Below are 19659 nucleotides of genomic sequence, written 5' to 3'. Positions count from 1 at the left end.
TGTCGAGTACGCACAATGTAACACTAATATAAGAAAAGAAAATGAAAAATACATCGTATGAGTGAAATATCTAATGTGTGTTATGGAATGAAGTTCTCCGAAAAAAAAAACATGTCACTTAATTTCATCAAGTAGTTTTTTTTGTTTGTTTTTTGTTTTTTGTTTTTTTACAGTGAAAAAACAATTTGTTATGATACCGAGCAAAAGGTTCGATTTTTAGGAATAAAACCTAGTAATAAAGATGGGGAGGGAGTGTCGGCGCTTTAAATTGAGTTATTTCTCGTGGCGTGTTCTAAAAATCCAAACAAAATTTTAAAAATATAAAGACTTTTACCTTCAACGTGCTGTCATGAAAACATGTGTTTCCACTGTAAAAAAAAAAAAAACTGCTCGATCAAATTAAATGAAATATTTTTTTCGGAGATCTTCAGTTCAAAACAGATACGTACAATATAACCTTTTTTTTTTTTTTTTTGATATTTTTATTTTTTTAATGTCTTGATTAAACTGTACAAGTACTAAAATTTCTGCTGACTTCTAGAAATGTCGTTTACGCGTGTCATTTTAACTGATCCACTGAAGGGTTTGCTTTTAAATTTTCATAATATAGCGGCCTGGTCAGTCGACATTTTTTGTGAATTTTTAAATATTTTCTATTTTTTTCGATTCCTGAAAGAGTTGTTGTTTATGTGTGCCATTTCAACTGGTTCACTTAAGGATTTGTTTTTTTGTTTGTTTTTTTTTTTGTTTGTTTTTTTCACGTTTTACGTTCATAATTCTGTGACGAGTTCAATCAATATTTTCGTGAATTAAAAAAAATTTATTTTTTATTTTTTGCCTCCACCTAAAAATGTTTATCACGTGCCATTCTAACTGTATTGCTTATAGAATAAGGGTATTTTGGGTGCTCAGGAAGTGGTTAGTACCTTTAGTAAGAGGACTTACCATGTTTTTTAGGATAGCTCATCTGCCACTGGAACTCACCTGACACTCAGCTCTCACCTGTAGCTCCCCGTAGCTGTCGCATGCAACTGTGATCACACCCTGGGTACTAGCTTTGGCAAGCTTGCTAAATAAACCAGGTGAGGTTAGTCGACACAGGACGAAAGCCCCCCCCCCCGCTTCGGCGGCACGGGGGACAAGATCAAAGTGTAGCATCTGTTCCGGCAGATGCTGCAAAGCTATGACTAGCAAAGACCAGCTATGACTAGCAAAGACCATATGTGGGGGTAACCCCACATATCTGACCTTGGTCAGTGTAGGGGCAACCCTTCATACCAACAGTTTCTAATCCAGCTCCCATTTCCCACCTCTCGGGAGCTGGTGCCCCCTTTCCCTCCCCCCTTCCCTCCATCTCCACATTAAAAAACGGCCTTGTGCCTAATTTGCTACGTGGGGAAGCAAATAAATACAAAGATCAAAGTGTAGTATCTGTTCCGGCAGATGCTGCAAGCTATGACCAGCAAAGACCATATGTGGGGGTAACCCCACATATCTGACCTTGGTCAGTGTAGGGGCAACCCTTCATACCAACAGTTTCTAATCCAGCTCCCATTTCCCACCTCTCGGGAGCTGGTGCCCCCTTTCCCTCCCCCCTTCCCTCCATCTCCACATTAAAAAACGGCCTTGTGCCTAATTTGCTACGTGGGGAAGCAAATAAATACAAAGATCAAAGTGTAGTATCTGTTCCGGCAGATGCTGCAAGCTATGACCAGCAAAGACCATATGTGGGGGTAACCCCACATATCTGACCTTGGTCAGTGTAGGGGCAACCTTTCATACCAACAGTTACTATCCAGCTCCCATTTCCCACCTCTCGGGAGCTGGTCCCCCCTTTCCCTCCCCCCTCCCTCTCTCTCCACATTAAAAAACGGCCTTATGCCTAATTTGCTCAGTGGGGAAGCAAATAAATCCAACAGGTGAGGTTAGTCGACGCCTCAAACCCTCGATGAGTTAAAATCGGGCTGCGTCAGACCTACTGCATGCGAAGCCTGACTCCCGGCGGAACAAGCGGAAGAGTTCACCTGAAGATCCAACAGTTGTGAAGGCGGTGGCAGCAAGTATCGTTGGAGCGCTTTGAGCAGGAAGTGGCGCCCAAAGAAGTCCTTGTCATCCACTGCAGCCTGGCAGTCTCCCATCGTGATGGTTCTCCGTGGCACCGGATCAAGACTTCCCAGGCCGAGAGAGTGGGATTGCCCCTGTGCACCGGTCTTCTCATTATAAAATCTTCACGCACGGGTCAGTTTTGCAAATCATTACCGATTAGGCTGGGGCTGCAGAGCCAGCTCCGTATTCATAGATGACATGCAAAACGAAAACATCATCATTTTTTTTTTCAATTTTGATAATACAAAAATGGCGAACCTCAATATTTTGGTGAGTTTATTACTCGAATCGCTCGAGGATTTCGTTCTGCTTTGATACAACATTAATAACAAGGAAGAGAAACATCATTATTTTTGTCAAATATTTATATATATATTTATATACATGCAAGGGGTGGAAAATTACCAGGTTAATGTCTGGCATGCAATAACTCACTTCATGGTCAGGTAGGGGCTCTTCAGTCTCGGTCGACAGTCTGCCTAAGAGATGAAAAACTGACAATATAAGCCTGCGTGCAGTTGTTTATTGATTCTGTGGCATATTTTGCACCAATTAATGTAATCGGCTGTATCAATAAATATAAATGATTCTACACAAGCCATTATCACTATAAATAACTCGATGTGTGATTAGTCCATGAATTTGCTCACTCTGCTTTCGGAAACAAAATAGTAGGCAAGCCAATATTTCAATCAAAAAAAGTTCTCTGGCAATAGAGTTTCTATTGGTAGAGACAGATGAAGGATACTATTTGAGCCTTTAGTCGATACTTTGCACAGATGGCGGTGTAGCAGGTAACGTCCGTTTTTGTGTAAAACAAATTCTAGACAATTGTCTCCGTGTCTTCTATTACGTCCGTATAAGTTCGTGTCTTCTACTGCGTGACAAAGATTTTTATAAGTGTAGCACTACTATGCCAAGCCGGGAGGAAACGATCAAAGTAACCCTAAAATTGCTTGTCCCTATAAAGTGTGTCATCCTTCTACAGTTTATTGGCTATTCAATTATGCAGTCAGAACAAAAGTCCAAATGGAAATACAAGAAAAATTCGTTTAATTTTGGAACATAGAATGTTTGCACGCTGTTAGACAGTGATGACTCATTCGAGAAAAAGGCATCATTAGTTGCAAAAGTATTGAAACAGTACAACATTGATGTTGATGACGTGTCTGAGTCACATTTGTTGGGGTCACATTTGTTGGGGTCACATTTGTTGAGGGTCACATTTGTTGGGGTCACATTTGTTGAGGGTCACATTTGTTGGGGTCACATTTGTTGAGGGTCACATTTTTGGGGGGTCACATTTGTTGGGGTCACATTTTTGGGGGGTCACATTTGTTGGGGTCACATTTGTTGGGGGTCACATTTGTTGAGGGTCACATTTGTTGGAGTCACATTTGTTGAAGGTCACATTTGTTGGTGTCACATTTGTTGGGGTCACATTTGTTGGGGGTCATATTTGTTGGGGTCACATTTTGGGGGGTCACATTTGTTGGGTCACATTTGTTGGGGTCACATTTGTTGAGGGTCACATTTGTTGGAGTCACATTTGTTGAGGGTCACATTTGTTGGGGTCACATTTGTTGGGGTCACATTTGTTGGGGGTCATATTTGTTGGGGTCACATTTTGGGGGGGTCACATTTGTTGGGGTCACATTTGTTGGGGGTCACATTTGTTGGGGTCACATTTGTTGGGGTCACATTTATTGGGGGTCATATTTGTTGGGGTCACATTTGTTGGGGTCACATTTGTTGGGGTCAGGGGAAATAAAAGGGATCGATGAACTACATATTCTTTTGGTACGATCGACAGAAAGGAATTGGTTTTGCAATAAAATCAAACATTGTCGAATCACTTCAATCATCAGGATGCTGATGACCATTGGATGACTTTGAAGATGAAGCTATCTGATGGAACAGGTTTGACACTGGTCAGATCTTATGCTCCAACTCTTCATACAAAGGAAAGTAGAGACTAGCGACTTTTATGAGAAATTTTGTTATAATGTAGCAAGTGTTGGTTACTATGACAAGATTTTGTTAATGGGAGATTATAACGTTAAATTAATGGGAAATTTTAACGTCAAGTTAATGAGATATTTTAACGCCAATTTAACGGGATATTTTAACGCTAAGTTAACGGGATATTTTAACGCCAAGTTAATGGGATATTTTAACGTCAAGTTAATGGGATATTTTAACGCCAAGTTAATGGGATATTTTAACGCCAAGTTAATGGGATATTTTAACGTCAAGTTAATGGGATATTTTAACGCCAAATTAATGGGATATTTTAACCCCAAGTTAATGGGATATTTTAACGCCAAGTTAATGGGATATTTTAACGTCAAGTTAATGGGATATTTTAACGCCAAGTGAGTAGGATATTTTAACGCCAAGTTCGGCTCGGACAATGAAGCATTAGAAAAATTAAACAACAATGGATTCCATTTGTTATCCTTTTTTATTATTCCATTTTCACCCCAAACAAGGAAGAGTGCCTCTTTGATGTAGGGGTTGGATACTATCGAGGACATAAGTTGCAGGGATATTATGTAGGGAGATTAGCAGCAAGATGTCTGTTCACATTACGTTTGAACTTCTGCATGTTAGTACAGTTGGGAAAGCAGAATCCTGGAAGGAAGTTCCAAAGTATTTTGTAGTGAGCATGGGTTCTTTATTACAAATACCATGGTTCAGCAGCCTAATCGTTTTCGAGAGTACATGGATGCATTGGCATCAAATAGATTTTGTCATAACCCGGAGAAGACACGGGAGGGATGTTCTTTTAACTCGTTTGTTTCACAACACATGTTGGCTGCCAGATTATTCTCTGAATCGCTGTAAGACGTCAATGAAACTTCGGCCTAAGCTGAGGAGGCATACTATGAAGGTGGCTAAGCCTTCGAATATCAAAAACATAAACATTGAAAATAAAACTGAATTACCCTTTAAGTTATATACAAGATTGAATGAAATTGAAATTACTAATGATATTGAAGAGTCGTGGAAAAAGCTTCGAGATACTGCATATGAATCTCATTGCGAAGTTATCTAAACGCAAGCACCAGGACTGATTTGATGAAAACGATGTTGAAATTCAAAGTTTTCTAGATCTAAAGCATTCGGTTCGTGGGACTGGACTTTCGACTAGAACTCAGTAATAAAAAAAATCGGCTTACCTTAGTAGACAGAAAGATGTTCAGCGCCGTTTAAGAAAGATTAAAAAAGACTGGTGTTAAATAAAAGTTTCAAAATTACAGACTGTTTTTGATAAAAACAAACATTCGCATGTTTTATGAGGGATTAAAAGAGAGTTATGGACCCCAGTAATCTGGTACGTCAACCGTTATGGCGGTGAATAGTACAACATTATTCACTGAAAAAAAATGGCAGGAAGCATCATTTTGAAGGTGAACTTAATTCTTCTTCTGCTGTGGATGATGAAATTATGAATCCTTTATCAGCGAGACCCTAAATACTACACCTAGTTCCTAATTTTTCCGAAGTTTATGCAGCTGTAAAACAAATGTTGCTGAAAATAAAAATCTGAAATATTTAAATTGAAATATTTATATATGGTGGTAATACACTTTCGAAGAGACTTTTGGAGGGTTGTGTATCCGGGGACTTTAGGAATTCATCAAAATGATGCATCTATTTAAGAAATAAGGGTTAGTGGGTTGTTTGTGATCACTTCCATGATATATCTTTGCTTTCAGGATCATCTTGAATAGAATGACGGTTCATCTTATGAAAAAATTTATCCAGAATAGTAGTGTGGTTTTAGGTCAGGTTGGGAAACCATTGACATGATTTAATGTCTCCGTCAAGCAGCAGAAAAGGTTCGTGATAAAAATAAGGGTGTGTACATTGTTTCCATCAACTTTACTAAGGCATTTGATTCAGTCAATAGAGATGAACTCTGGAAGCTTTTAAATAAAACAGATGGCCCTGAAAAAAATATTTAATGTAATCATATCATTCCACGAAAATATGGAGACTCATATAAGAAGAAATGGAAAGTTTTCTGAGTAATTCAACGTGAAAAGTGATGTGTTATGGTTCCTACACTATTCACTCTCTTATTTTTTCTTTTTCGTATTGATGTTTATAAAATATTGATGTTTATAAAACATTGATGTTTATAAAATATTGATGTTTATAAAATATTGATGTTTATAAAACATTGATGTTTATAAAATATTGATGTTGATAAAATATTGATGCTTATAAAATATTGATGTTTATAAAATATTGATGTTTATACAATATTAATGTTTATAAAATATTGATGTTTATAAAGTATTGATGCTTGTAAAATATTGATGTTTATAAAGTATTGATGCTTATAAAATATTGACGTTTATAAAATATTGATGTTTATAAAATATTGATATTTATAAAACATTGATGTTTATAAAATATTGATGTTTATAAAATATTGATGTTTATAAAACATTGATGTTTATAAAATATTGATGTTTATAAAATATTGATGCTTATAAAATATTGATGTTTATAAAATATTGATGCTTATAAAATATTGATGCTTATAAAATATTGATATTTATAAAATATTGATGTTTATAAAATATTAATGTTTATAAAATATTGATGTTTATAAAATATTGACGCTTATAAAATATTGATGTTTATAAAGTATTGATGTTTATAAAATATTAATGTTTATAAAATATTAATGTTTATAAAATATTGATGTTTATAAAATATTGATGCTTATAAAATATTGATATTTATAAAATATTGATGTTTATAAAATATTAATGTTTATAAAGTATTGATGTTTATAAAATATTAATGTTTATAAAATATTGATGTTTATAAAATATTGACGCTTATAAAATATTGATGTTTATAAAGTATTGATGTTTATAAAATATTAATGTTTATAAAGTATTGATGTTTATAAAATATTGATGCTTATAAAATATTGATGCTTATAAAATATTGATATTTATAAAATATTGATGTTTATAAAATATTAATGTTTATAAAATATTGATGTTTATAAAATATTGATGCTTATAAAATATTGATATTTATAAAATATTGATGTTTATAAAATATGAATGTTTATAAAATATTGATGTTTATAAAATATTGATGCTTATAAAATATTGATGTTTATAAAATATTGATGTTTATAAAATATTGATGTTTATAAAATATTGATGCTTATAAAACATTGATGTTTATAAAATATTGATGTTTATAAAATATTGATGCTTATAAAATATTGATGTTTATAAAATATTGATGCTTATAAAATATTGATGTTTATAAAATATTGATGCTTATAAAATATTGATGTTTATAAAATATTGATGCTTATAAAATAGAGCAAATATGTTGTAAATGTTCATTCCAGTTTCTATTAAAAGACAAAAATCATCAAAGTTTTCAGGCCAAAATCGCTGACCAGAACTAAGAAGATCCTTGCCTTTCTTTTTGCGAATGATGCTGTGGATGTTGCTATGGATGATGCTGCGCTCGTTGCCACATTCTTTTTAGAAACACGAGAAGTAGTCGATAGGTTTGCTAATGCAGCAAAAGCATTTGGATTAATAATAAGTATAAAAAACAGAACTCATATTCTAGCCAAAGTCCACACCTTTGCAGCAAGGAGGAGCGAAGGTTCCAACGACTGCCTATGAGGAACCTCCCCTCAAAATTTTGATTGATGCGCATTCTTTTGAAGTATGTAAAATCCTTTTGTTATTCAAGAAGCAATGAAAATTTATCAGCATCGTTCGATGATAATGTAATGAATAAGATTTTAAAAAACAACAGAGGCTTTTGGCAAACTATGATCTAGAATATCGAATGAAAGATGTCTCTTAAAATAAAAATTTCTGATTATCATGCCGTGATTATTTCGATATGACTGTATGGATCGGAAACACGTCATCAAATTGGATACTTTTCATAAACGTTGCCTTCGCAATACATGTGGTTTGACATGGAGGATAGGGTTTTCCATTCTGAATTATTTGAAAGAGATATGATATATGAAGCACTGAAGCATTTCTAATGAAATCCCAATTTCGTTGGGAAGGTCACCTTGATGGATGAAAGACAACTTGCTAAGCAACTCACTTACAGCCATTTGAAAGACAGAAGTAGGAGTGTTGGCATATCCATTTCCGATGTATAAAGACAAACTGAAAGCGATTATTAAATCCGCTGGTATGGAGACAAGAAATCTTGAAAATGATGCCTCAATTAGAAATTTGTGGAGAAAAAATATACTGCAGACATCAACACTTATATAAAGACACGGTTCTCAAAATAAGCTAATATACGTCGAGCGCGAACAGAAACTGCGTCTGCTCAAGCAGTAACGTGTGAGTTATTCAGCTTAGTTTGTGGGAGCATGGCTGGCCTTGTGCTGCACATGCGGAGCAAAGATTGATATCAGAATATAACAGGGTTAATTTATGGCCCTCGAGTTGAAAACAAGGATTACATTATATATATATATATATATATATATATATATATATATATATATATATATATATATATATATTACAATTAAATTTACCAAAATGATCCAAGATGGTAAAATTAAAGTATATTATAAATATTAAAGAAATAATATTTATAAAATTATCTCAGCCAGATGTAAAAGCTCGATAAAACTAAATAGGAAATAGAGCTTATAATTTCGTTGGGAAGGTCACCTTGATGGATGAAAGCCAATTTGCTAATCAACTCACTTACACTCATTTGAAAGACGGAAGTAGGAGTGTTGGATATCCATTTCCGATGTATAAAGACAAACTGAAAGCGATTATTTAACCCGAAAAAAATTAAAAATACCCTCTTCTCAATCAAATGGACTATCATAAAAAAGTTAAGTCTTATACTCCAGGCTCTAAGTCATGTCGCCTCTGCACAACCGAAGCTATAACTATAATTACTTTCCCTCAAAGTAACAATATAATAAATTCTAAAAATGAACTGATCTCTTTCTGTAAACATAAGTCCAAATTTAATTATGGCAATTTTGAAATTACATAGTTATTACTTTTACCTTTTATATAGATATAAAAAAAAATTTCTTTAACTTTATCGTTTTTCTACATACTTCTTAATATTTTATAATTTAATAATCCTTTATTTTATTTCTTTATCTCTTCTTTGCATGGCCGGTTATTTATCTGCATTTTCTGCTTTATTCTTTAAACTTTCCTATCTATCTAATATATCAATCTACCCAGACTTTCATATCTTATATGTATATTAACTTATATTTTACTATATGCATTTACTTATTTTTTTGCATTTTATTTTTTTTCTTGCTTTTTCTTGCTTTTTTTTTATTTGCAGATACCGGCCATCCTCTCCCCTTAAATAATTTTTATTTAGTCTTTTATTTTTATTTTTATTTTATTTTATATTTTATATTTTATATTTTATTTTTTATTTTTTATTATTTATTTATTTTCTATTTATTTATTATTTATTTTCTATTTATTTATTAATTTATTTATTTTCCATTTAGTTTCGTCTAACAACTCTTGCTGACATTTTTTTAAGTGATGGTTTGTACATTTCAGTTGACCTATATTATTTTGGCCTATATATTTTTTTCGCGCCTTTAACATTTCCTGTCGTGGTCATTTTGACTTTTGTTTCCCTTTATTTTATATTTTATATTTAACTTTATCATCATTTTCCCCCTCTTTTTCTTCTTTCTCTTCCCTGATCTTTTTTATTTATATTTATGTCTCGGAAGTAGAGTGAAAAGCATATCTTACTTTTCTTTTATTAATATCATTGGAATCTTATCTTTTTTCCTTGTACACATTTTTTGTGAATTATTCCATGGATTTCTGCCATTGGATTATTATGGACCATCTTCTTCCAATTACGGGATTTCCTTGGATTTTACTTGTATAAATGGAAATTCTTTTAACTTTCTTGAAGTTTTACATTTGGATTTTACCGTCACTGGATTTTTTATTTTTCCACCAGACTATCCATTCATGTGTAATCACCTTTTTCTTCACTATATTCCGTCTGCTTCACTTTTTTTGTTTTCAAGTAAGATCTTTGACTTACTTGTTGTTTCATCAAATACTTCTGCATGCAAAATCCGATCCTGCACTTTGCTAATTCCTACCTAGTGATGAGAAGGAAAGCATTTCTTCGAAATTCCGCGGATTAAGGACTATCCATTTATTTAGTGTTTCCTTTTCAGATTAAATATGTTTTTAACTCATTTCAAAGTGTTTTTTAACATATTTTATTAACTGTTTGTTCATATATATATATATATATATATATATATATATATATATATATATATATAGTGCAAAACTTTGTTGAAATTCAAAGACTTACATTTTTTCTTTTTAGTAATTTTTGTTTATTTCATCCTGGATTTCTTCCTTACAGCAGTTTCGTTAATGGGGTGGCAATTTTATGATTTTATGCGCCTATAAAAATTTCCTGTCCTCACCAACTCGTCAGATCCTGTTTCCATTTGATGTTACCAACAAAAGGTTGATTTTGTACATGATAGACCCGGTGTTTGGGGAATATATATTTATGTAAAATGGGTTAAGAAATTCCAACGAAAGAAAGATGTATATTTAAATAAGGGGGTAGTCACGAACAATGTGTATTTTTTAACATTATTTTATTATTCCGTGTCTTGGTTTTTCATTGAGAATTATGTTTGGATCATTGTAATAATGTTTTTAAATCATTGAAATCGCTTTTACGCGTTTCAGACGTTCTGTGAAGCGTCCTCGTCAGAAATTATTTTCAAATGTGTTGGAGATGTAAAAATGGCATTTTCGTAGTTCATTTGAAGTATTTCCAAGGGGTAGATGGGTGTAAGTGTCTACTATTCATTGGAATGTTCAATTTTTATTACTCTTTTATTGGGCTTGTCGAGGCCGATGACCTCGGCTGTGGTCACTCTTGTGTTGTGTTTCTCTCTCTCTCTCTCTCTCTCTCTCTCTCTCTCTCTCTCTCTCTCTCTCTCTCTCTCTCTGGCTCTCTCTCTCTCTGGCTCTCTCTCTCTTTCTGCTTGTGTTTTTTCTTTTCTTTTAGGGTAGGGTAGGGTAGTGTGTGTGTGTGTGTGTGTGTTTTCTTTAGTTTGAGAATGTGTGTACTGTTTTATAGTATTATGAGGTTATTTGCTTCCCTAGGAAGGTGACTGTGATCCAAGTTCGTTACTAATGTGTATGTGTGAGGAGGGAAGGGGGAGAACTAGCTCTTCTGAAATAAGGGTAGGAGTGCTTTCATTCTATTTTGATATTTATTTTTTTGGATTCTTGGATTTTAGTATTGTGATTTTTCGTTTCAGTCTTTTCGGGTATTCTTTATATTATGTTTGTTTAGATAGAGGGGTGTATTTAAAAATATGTATAGGGGATTTTTTAATGTTTCTATTTATTTGTCTCCCCATGTGGGTATGGCCAGACCCAGGATCGGTTCCTAGTGTGGGGAAGATCTTGTTCCTTAGAGGGGAGGGGCCATTGGAGGGGTATAGGTATGGGAGGGGGTGATGGAAGGGATGATAGTTGTCTCAGTCATGAGGGGTTTCTCCTCCACTGACTTAGGAGGGAGCGAGGTGTTGGAACAGATATTATACTATAGTTCTAGGTTTTTCCTAGTGTTGTTAGTTTCGAGGTTAATAGGGTTGGTATTGTTCAGTGTGTTGTATTAGAGATAGGGGTGTTATGTCTGTGTGTGGTTGTATGCACGCGCGTATGTGTGTTTTAATGTGTCGGTTCTGATTTATGTGTGGGTGTGTATATGTATATGTATATGGATGTGCATGCGAGGGTGCCTTGCATTTCATGTTTTTGTGTGTTGATATTAGGCTCTGTTCAGTTCAGGAGTGAATCTTATGATGAATTTTTTTCCTGTGTAAGTAAATAAAAATAATTGTCTGTTTGGAAGATTGGCATTATTTTGAAGCTGTTTCCACTGCATGTGTGTACGTGTTTTGAAACATAGAGGTGTCTGTTATCTGCAATTTTGATGTTGCTCTTATGTAAGACCACTCTATTGCTGAAATTTGTGGTGGCGCCTACGTAGGATTTGTTGCATGCTGTGCATTTTAGTGCATATACTACATTTCTGGAGGTGCAATTTAGATCCTTTTTTATTTTGAATGTTTGTGCTGGGTTTTTGAATGTGTATGTCTTACCTTCTACTATTATGTCACATACTCCACATCGCGGTTTGTGGAATTTTGTAACCCCTTTTGTAGTGTGTGGAACGAGTTTTGAGGAAGTTAGGATGTGTTTTAAGTTTTTGGGTTGGCGTTTGCTTTTTATCATTTTTGTTGTTTTAAGTATGTTGTTTAGTTTGTCGTTCTGATCGAGGAGGATAAGGTTTTTTGTTATCTGTGTGAATAGTTCTGGGTTGTTTGTGTTGTGTGTAGAGACGATGCTAAAATTTGTTCTTTTTTGTGTTATTTTGGGATTCTTAGTTGGTCTATTGAAATTTTTTCAGCCAGTTCAATACCTTTCTGTATTAGTGGTAGTGGATATCCTCTTTTCAGCAGTGTTATTTGTAGTTCATTCAGTCTAGTTGAACGGAGGTGTCTGTTGTTACTATGGTGCAGACTCTACGTGCTAGGGAGTAGGGTATTGATTTTAGACAGTTTTTAGGGTGATGGCTTTTGAAGTGGAGGTATTGTTGAGTGCCTGTGGGTTTGTGGTAGATGTCTGTGATTATGTTGCTGTTTTTGATTGTTACTAGGATGTCTAGGAAAGGTAGTTCTGTGGGGCTTTGTTCTAGTGTGAAGTTTATTTTTGGGTTTTAAATACATATATATATATATATATATATATATATATATATATATATATATATAGTCATTCACATACAGTACTGTTTCGCTGTATCACAGCTTATCAGTGTAGCTAGACAGGCAACTACCTCAAGCCAGGATCGAAACCCGACCGCCCGTACGACAGTCAAGACTTCTAACTATTACGCTAAGCGGCGGCTACTGTGCGAGTAGTGAATTAACGATGTTTTGATATCGTCCGAAATACCTAAGCTCGATTTGTTTACACAAAGAGCATCGCTTAATACGCTAATGGTAAGTAAAATATAGGAGTATATATATATATATATATATATATATATATATATATATATACAAACAAACGGCTACATATGTGTATACATGTTTCTGTAATTTCCCGTTTCAGAGAAATCACGTCATCAGGCCAAGGCTATAGCTATGTAAAGGCAAATATTTATATTCATTTTTTCCATAAGCTCCTATTTTATAAGAAATAAATAAAATGTATACATTTTTATATTCACTCAAAACTGCTGGCTAACCAATTTCTGTTTTGTTTTCCTAAAGTTATACATTTTACATATCTTTTAGTTTCTTTCATTTATGTGCTGTGGCCTATTCCATCCCCCCTCATAAATAGGATGTCTGCTCCGAAAGCAGTTCTTATCATGGCGAGATTGGTCGTGTCTGTTCCATACGACGTTCTTAATAGGAGGAGGTTAGGCGTGTCTATTCCGAAACGCATTCTTAACATTAGGACGTTGGAGATTGGCCACCAACAACAACCGTACTTTAATTTTTTACGAGGAGATGGCATGCTTTCACTGGGCAACGCTGGTTAACGGATCCTGCTTGTATATGTAATAAAGTGTACGTGTTTTTTTAATTTATAGGATTAGTAGACCATGAGAGAAACCATTGTTTTCATGCAACGTGTGGATGCTACGTACGATCATAGTTCTGTCATAGTGTTTAATAAAAAAACGTGCTTAATATCGTAAGAGAGAGAATCAGAAACATTTTCGTCATTATTGCTCGTCAAAGTGTTGCCATAGTCGTGTAACCTGCATAAATGTGGATGAATGATGTTCAAAAGTGATCGGGAGATATTGATGAAGATCAGGAAGAGAGTTGAGCCCAGAATTGATCCTTGGAGCACGTCCGCGTTGATACCATATGAGATTCAGTCTATTGTTTATAACAACATATCAGAGAGAAAAGTTGGTTGGTTGGTTGGTTGGTTGTTTTTGTTTTACGGCATATCAACCCTGTTCGGGTTATTTAATGCCGAATCCAAAGATTTAAGAAAAATTTTTAATAGAATATATTTGTTGTTTTCAAATCAGTTTCTATTTAATCCATAGTTGGGATCCTAACAGGTACTACCACTCTGGGTCAGAGTGGACCTGGGAGCAATGGTAATTAAAGGGTGGCTCCACACTCCCCAAAATCCGCAAGCTGGGGCCTCACCACTGGATATAGTTTAAGGTCATATCCAGGACCCAGAGAGAAAGGATTTGATGGTTGGTCAAGGCATTTCAATACAGAAAAGTCTTGTTGCATAAACTTTTATGCTAAACCCTATCAAAGGCCTTTGATATGTCAAGAGCTATTAAAACGAAGCCCTCGTCAATAGATTCACTGATTCTATGTGATATTAGAGTCAACGCATCAGCAGGACGGACACCATATTGCTTGTCACAGACTAGATTGTTTTTGCTAGGCTGATTGACAATTGCTTGATTTATCACAAATTCAAACAACTTACTTATGAAGCACAGGAAACTGATTGCTCTGTACTAAAATGCAAAAGACATATCTCCAGTATTTGAAAATGTTTTACTAGGGGTTATCACTTATCAAGGCCTAAAGGCCACTCGAGCATAACAGTTAATAAGTGTCGGGTGATCGATAATGGTGGAACTTGGAAAGAACTTGTTTATATTAGACTTGAAAATAACCATGGAATATTGTGTTCTTTAAGCAAGTTGCAAAATTTTTTTTTTTAGTTTCTTAAATGAGTTTAAGGAGCGCATAATATGGTTATAATCTTCCATTTGAAGAATGCAAATATTTCTGATTTGGAATTGCTCCATAGTCATTATAAAGTAATTAGGCAAGAATCTTTGGGTTTAATTTGTTTCTGAAAAAAGTCAAGTAATGGATCTCGATTAAATTTGAATAAGAATTCTAGAGGTAAGGTTTAGTAGGTTTATATCTTGAGTTTCATCTTCGTAAGGGAATAGTAAAAGTGGTGCAGACCTGTTCTGCAGAGGAAATTAATTTTATCCATCCTGGAACGCATATTCTTTTTGCTTTAAGGGCCGTCGGCCGCCTTAATCTCCTTGGCAACGGCAAGTAGACGCGATCTGCCATTTTTTTTTTTTTTTTTTTACTTGATATACACACAAAAGCAGGCTGAGAAAACACGACTAAAAACCGAAAAGATTGAATTTCATTTCATTACTGAAATGGTAGGAACAAGCAACGACTGGAGGGGGGTTCGGGGCGAGGAGGCTTTTCTGGGCAAATTCATTTATTTGCACTTCTGACGCCCGTTGCTTATTCAATTGCTGTGACATATTCGAATGGACATAAAATCGACGATGCGAAAATAAAAAAAAATGTGCTAAACTCTTCTTCCCCATCTCTCTCTCTCTCTCTCTCTCTCTCTCTCTCTCTCTCTCTCTCTCTCTCTCTGCGTTGCCATAGCAATAGACGTCAATAACTGGCATCCAATTTTTTGTCTACATGTTTTATTACGCGTGGAACCCCCTCTCCTTCTTATTTAAGCGTTTTCTTTTCTAATTACTAATTATTTCTCAACACACTTGCTCGGCGTTACCCGGGTGGAGAGAAAATAATGTTTGTAAAGTATCCCGGGCCCCCAAAATCAGCAGAGATTAGACCATTCCTGCAATGACATAGTCCCTGTTGATTTTGCGGTGGGTGTTAAGTTCTGTGCAGTTCTATGAGGTCTACCTTCCCAGGCATTGCCTTCTCTCTTTGAAAAGGGTTTAGTTTATTGCTAATCGTCTGAAGCGCTCTCACCGGGGAATGCCGAGTGGCTGCCCAGGAACTTTTTGCACGTTAAAGTGACCCCCCTCACACGGGGGTGCTGACTTCTCAATCTTTTTGACTCTATTGTCTAAGTTCTTGCAGTGGGAAAGAACTAATAGCCCTATATAATTTATCTTTCATATAAAACAGTAATTTTGGTTATAGTAAAGATTGTCCGCTTTTTTACTTCCAGTTTCTGTCGTCCATTTTGCTGGATAATAAGACTTTATCAAGCGGACAAGAAAGCCATTCGTAACATGGCGACACAGGAGAGGGTATTTCATGTTAATCAGAAAGGACCATTATCGTCCTGTCTGCGGAACAGAAACCGGAAGTAAAAAAGAACAGAATTTTGACAATAACCTGATCAGCATTCTGCTAGTTCTTATACTGCTGTTTAGCTATGGAATCTCTATTTTCACGTTTGCTTGATATTTGGCATCATTTTGTTCTGACGTTTTTATTATTATTATTATTATTATTATTATTATTATTATTATTATTTATTGCCCTCCCCCTTCCCCGACAAAAGGAGATTGGACCTGTAAATTCACCCTTGTCTGTCTGTCCGTTTGTCTGTCCGCCCTTTTCTAAATAAATACGCGTTGGAACTTTTTGAAAGTTTGCACAAACATGATATGAGTAAAAAGTAACAGAATGGATTTCCCGGAAAAACTCCGGTTTCTCCCTCACCCCATAGGAGTGCCTTTTGGGTTGAAATGACTAAAATTGACACTTTTATGCTTATAAGAAAAAATTGATGCCTTGGATTTTTATAAAACTTTTTGAAAAGTTGTAACTAACTGATTTCTATATAATTTTGTTTGTCTATACTTCGCGATAACGCTTGGGTGTGCCCCAGGGGATCATTTAAGGCTAATAAAAACACTCCATTTTTGCGACTATTTTACCATATTTGCCCCAAAATTTTGTGTGTATGTCTATTTAGCAGTTTTGCATGGTGCTGAACTCAAATTTACATATATTAAGGCCTAAAACTGCACAGTTTGTTCATTTTCACCAGGATTTGACATCCCTGTGGAGTTTTGGAGTTAAATGGGAGGTGGCAAATGCTGAACAGTCATTTTTTTTTATGCCTCGTTCACTGTGCACTCACGGGGGACTATGTATGCTTCACTTGTTGTTATTATTATTATTTTTTATTTATTTTTATTTATTTATTTTTTACTCAAACAAGAAATACGAGGGGTGTGCAATAAGTAATGCCCCTTGCCCACTTTCCATTGCAGTAGCGCAACGAAATTTGGCACAGTTATTAGTCTTTCTCTACATAGGAACCACCCAGAGTTATGCATTTCTCCCATCGTTTGATGCAGCTCTGGATACCGTTTTTGTAGAACACCCCAAGTTGGTCCTCCAACCACGACATGACTTCAGAAATCAAGGCTGCATCATCTGGGAAACGCTTTCCTTTCAAAAACAACTTCATGGCTGAGAAGAGGTGAAAGTCAGAGGGTGCAAGGTCATGAGAGTAGGGAGGATGGGTCAGGATTTCATAACTACACGCCAGTGCCTCTGATCTGGCGACATACGAGTTGTGGACGGAAGCATTGTCCTGCAGGAGGAAGGTACCTTTGCTGATCTTGTCCCGCCTCTTGATTTTGATAGCTTCCCTTAATTTCCTCAAATGTGAAGCATAATAGGCTCCTGTAATTGTGGTACCCTTTGCCAGAAAATATCATCACTACTCCGTCCTGGTCTCAGAAGACTGTGAGCATGACCTTGCCAGCGGAGGGCTGCATCCTTGCCTTCTTTGGAGATGGTGAGTCCAAGTGCTTCCACTGCATGGACTGGGCTTTGGTCTCTGGATCATAGTGATGGACCCAGGTTTCATCCTTATGTAATCAGTCTTTTCAAAAACTTTGACTCATCTTCTTGGCACATCTCCAAATTCATCCTCGAGCACTCAACGCGTTCTCGCTTCTGGAATGGTGTGAGCAACCTGGGAATCCATCTGGCAGACACCTTATGCATATGCAAATGGTCATAAATGATAGTTTCCACAGACCCTGTACTAATCTTGACATCCTCGACTATTTAGCGAATAGTAATGCGCCGATCTTCCAAAATGGCAGCCTCAACTTGCCGGACAGATGCCTCATCAATGGCAGAAGGGGGCGACCCGGTCTGGGAACTGTTTCCACAGACTTCCGGCCATGTTTGAATTCACGATGTCAGCGTTTTACAAGGTCATATGATGGGGCATTATCACCATAAGTTTCTTTCATTTCATCAAAAGTCTCCTGTGGTGTGCGTCCTTTCAAATACAAAACCCGGATCACTACTCGACATTCAACAGGCTCCATTTCACACCTGACTCAGTTCCAACACCTGTAAAACAGAAACCACAATTAGTTCAGAGCTGTAATTTGCCACATAACTCGTAGAGATATAAATCATTGCACATACAAAATTTCAGCTAGATCAGACAACTGGAAGTGAGTCAGGGGTATTACTTATTTCACGCCTCTCGTATATTGCCACAGAGGCGTAATGGTTAATGTGAGAGGAGTCAGACTTATCGGGTGGGAGGGCGGCAATATCGGTGGGCAACTGGATAGCGAGATATTTGTTAGCCATAACCGACTTTTCAATGTGTCCTTCTCATTGTTTCGTCGTTTAGTGAAAATTACCACCAGTTTGCAATCTAGTGGGGCCAGCAATGGATGATTACATTTAATGTTACCAAGCTAAAACTCCTTTATTTTAATAATTATTAGAAACCATTACAACCGCTAACTCTCATCGCCGACAGCACTCTTTCCAAAAGCCTAACGTTCAAACTCTTTGAACGTACATGCACATGTACCAAATTTGAATAAATACATAGAAAATATTACCAAATCTGTTGCAAAGGTGGACTCCCCCTATCAGTCTAGAAAACTTTTCACGCTACCAATATTCTATGTCTCTATAAATCCACCATTCCCCAATTCAAGCACTCTCCCTCTCTCTCTCTCTCTCTCTCTCTCTCTCTCTCTCTCTCTCTCTCTCTCTCTCTCTCTTGGACAGAGTGTAAACATAATTTGTAACCTAAAAGGCCCCAACACTCTGTCAAGCTGCGGCCCCTATAACATCACAGCAGTGCTGCATCTCTCTGCTAGTTTTACAAGTACCTCTACGAAATGTGCTCCGATAAACTTATTGCACTTGTCCTTTCCTCATGAACATAATTAGTATTACCCATTTCGACAAGCAGCAAATTTCCACCTCATCACTGTAGGAATTCATAGATGTTGCTTTCTTTCCTCGTGTCACTTGTTTTGCATGCCCTACCTACTTCCTGTTCCCTAACTGTACGAGAACATGCTGGATTTCAAATGCAATGTCAGTAAAGTTCTTGCTGCCAAACTCCCCACTCAAGTTGCCTTCTACATACTTTTAGTCTTATATGTTTCAGTGATAGTATGTCATTCTAAGCAGCGCTCAAAATAAAATAAAAAAAAAAGATGTTGATATCATAATTGTTTTAACAAAATTTTCCCATAATGAAAAGGGTGTATTTCTTTATAATTATCGTTTGTTTAATGTAAGATCGATGGAAAAAAAACTCTTCCAAAAATAAAAATAAAACCTTTGTACATTTTCTCGGTACAGTTGAACTCGTTCGTAACGTGAAAAGATTTTTAAAAAAAACAGTTTAACCAATCAACTTTCAAATCAGTAGC

Source organism: Euprymna scolopes, chromosome 21 (genome assembly GCF_053919585.1).
Source record: "Euprymna scolopes isolate OS-2025 chromosome 21, ASM5391958v1, whole genome shotgun sequence".
NCBI classification, from domain to species: Eukaryota; Metazoa; Mollusca; class Cephalopoda; order Sepiida; family Sepiolidae; genus Euprymna; species Euprymna scolopes.
The sequence above is the reverse complement of the archived record's forward strand: the minus strand, read 5'-3'. Positions refer to the sequence as shown.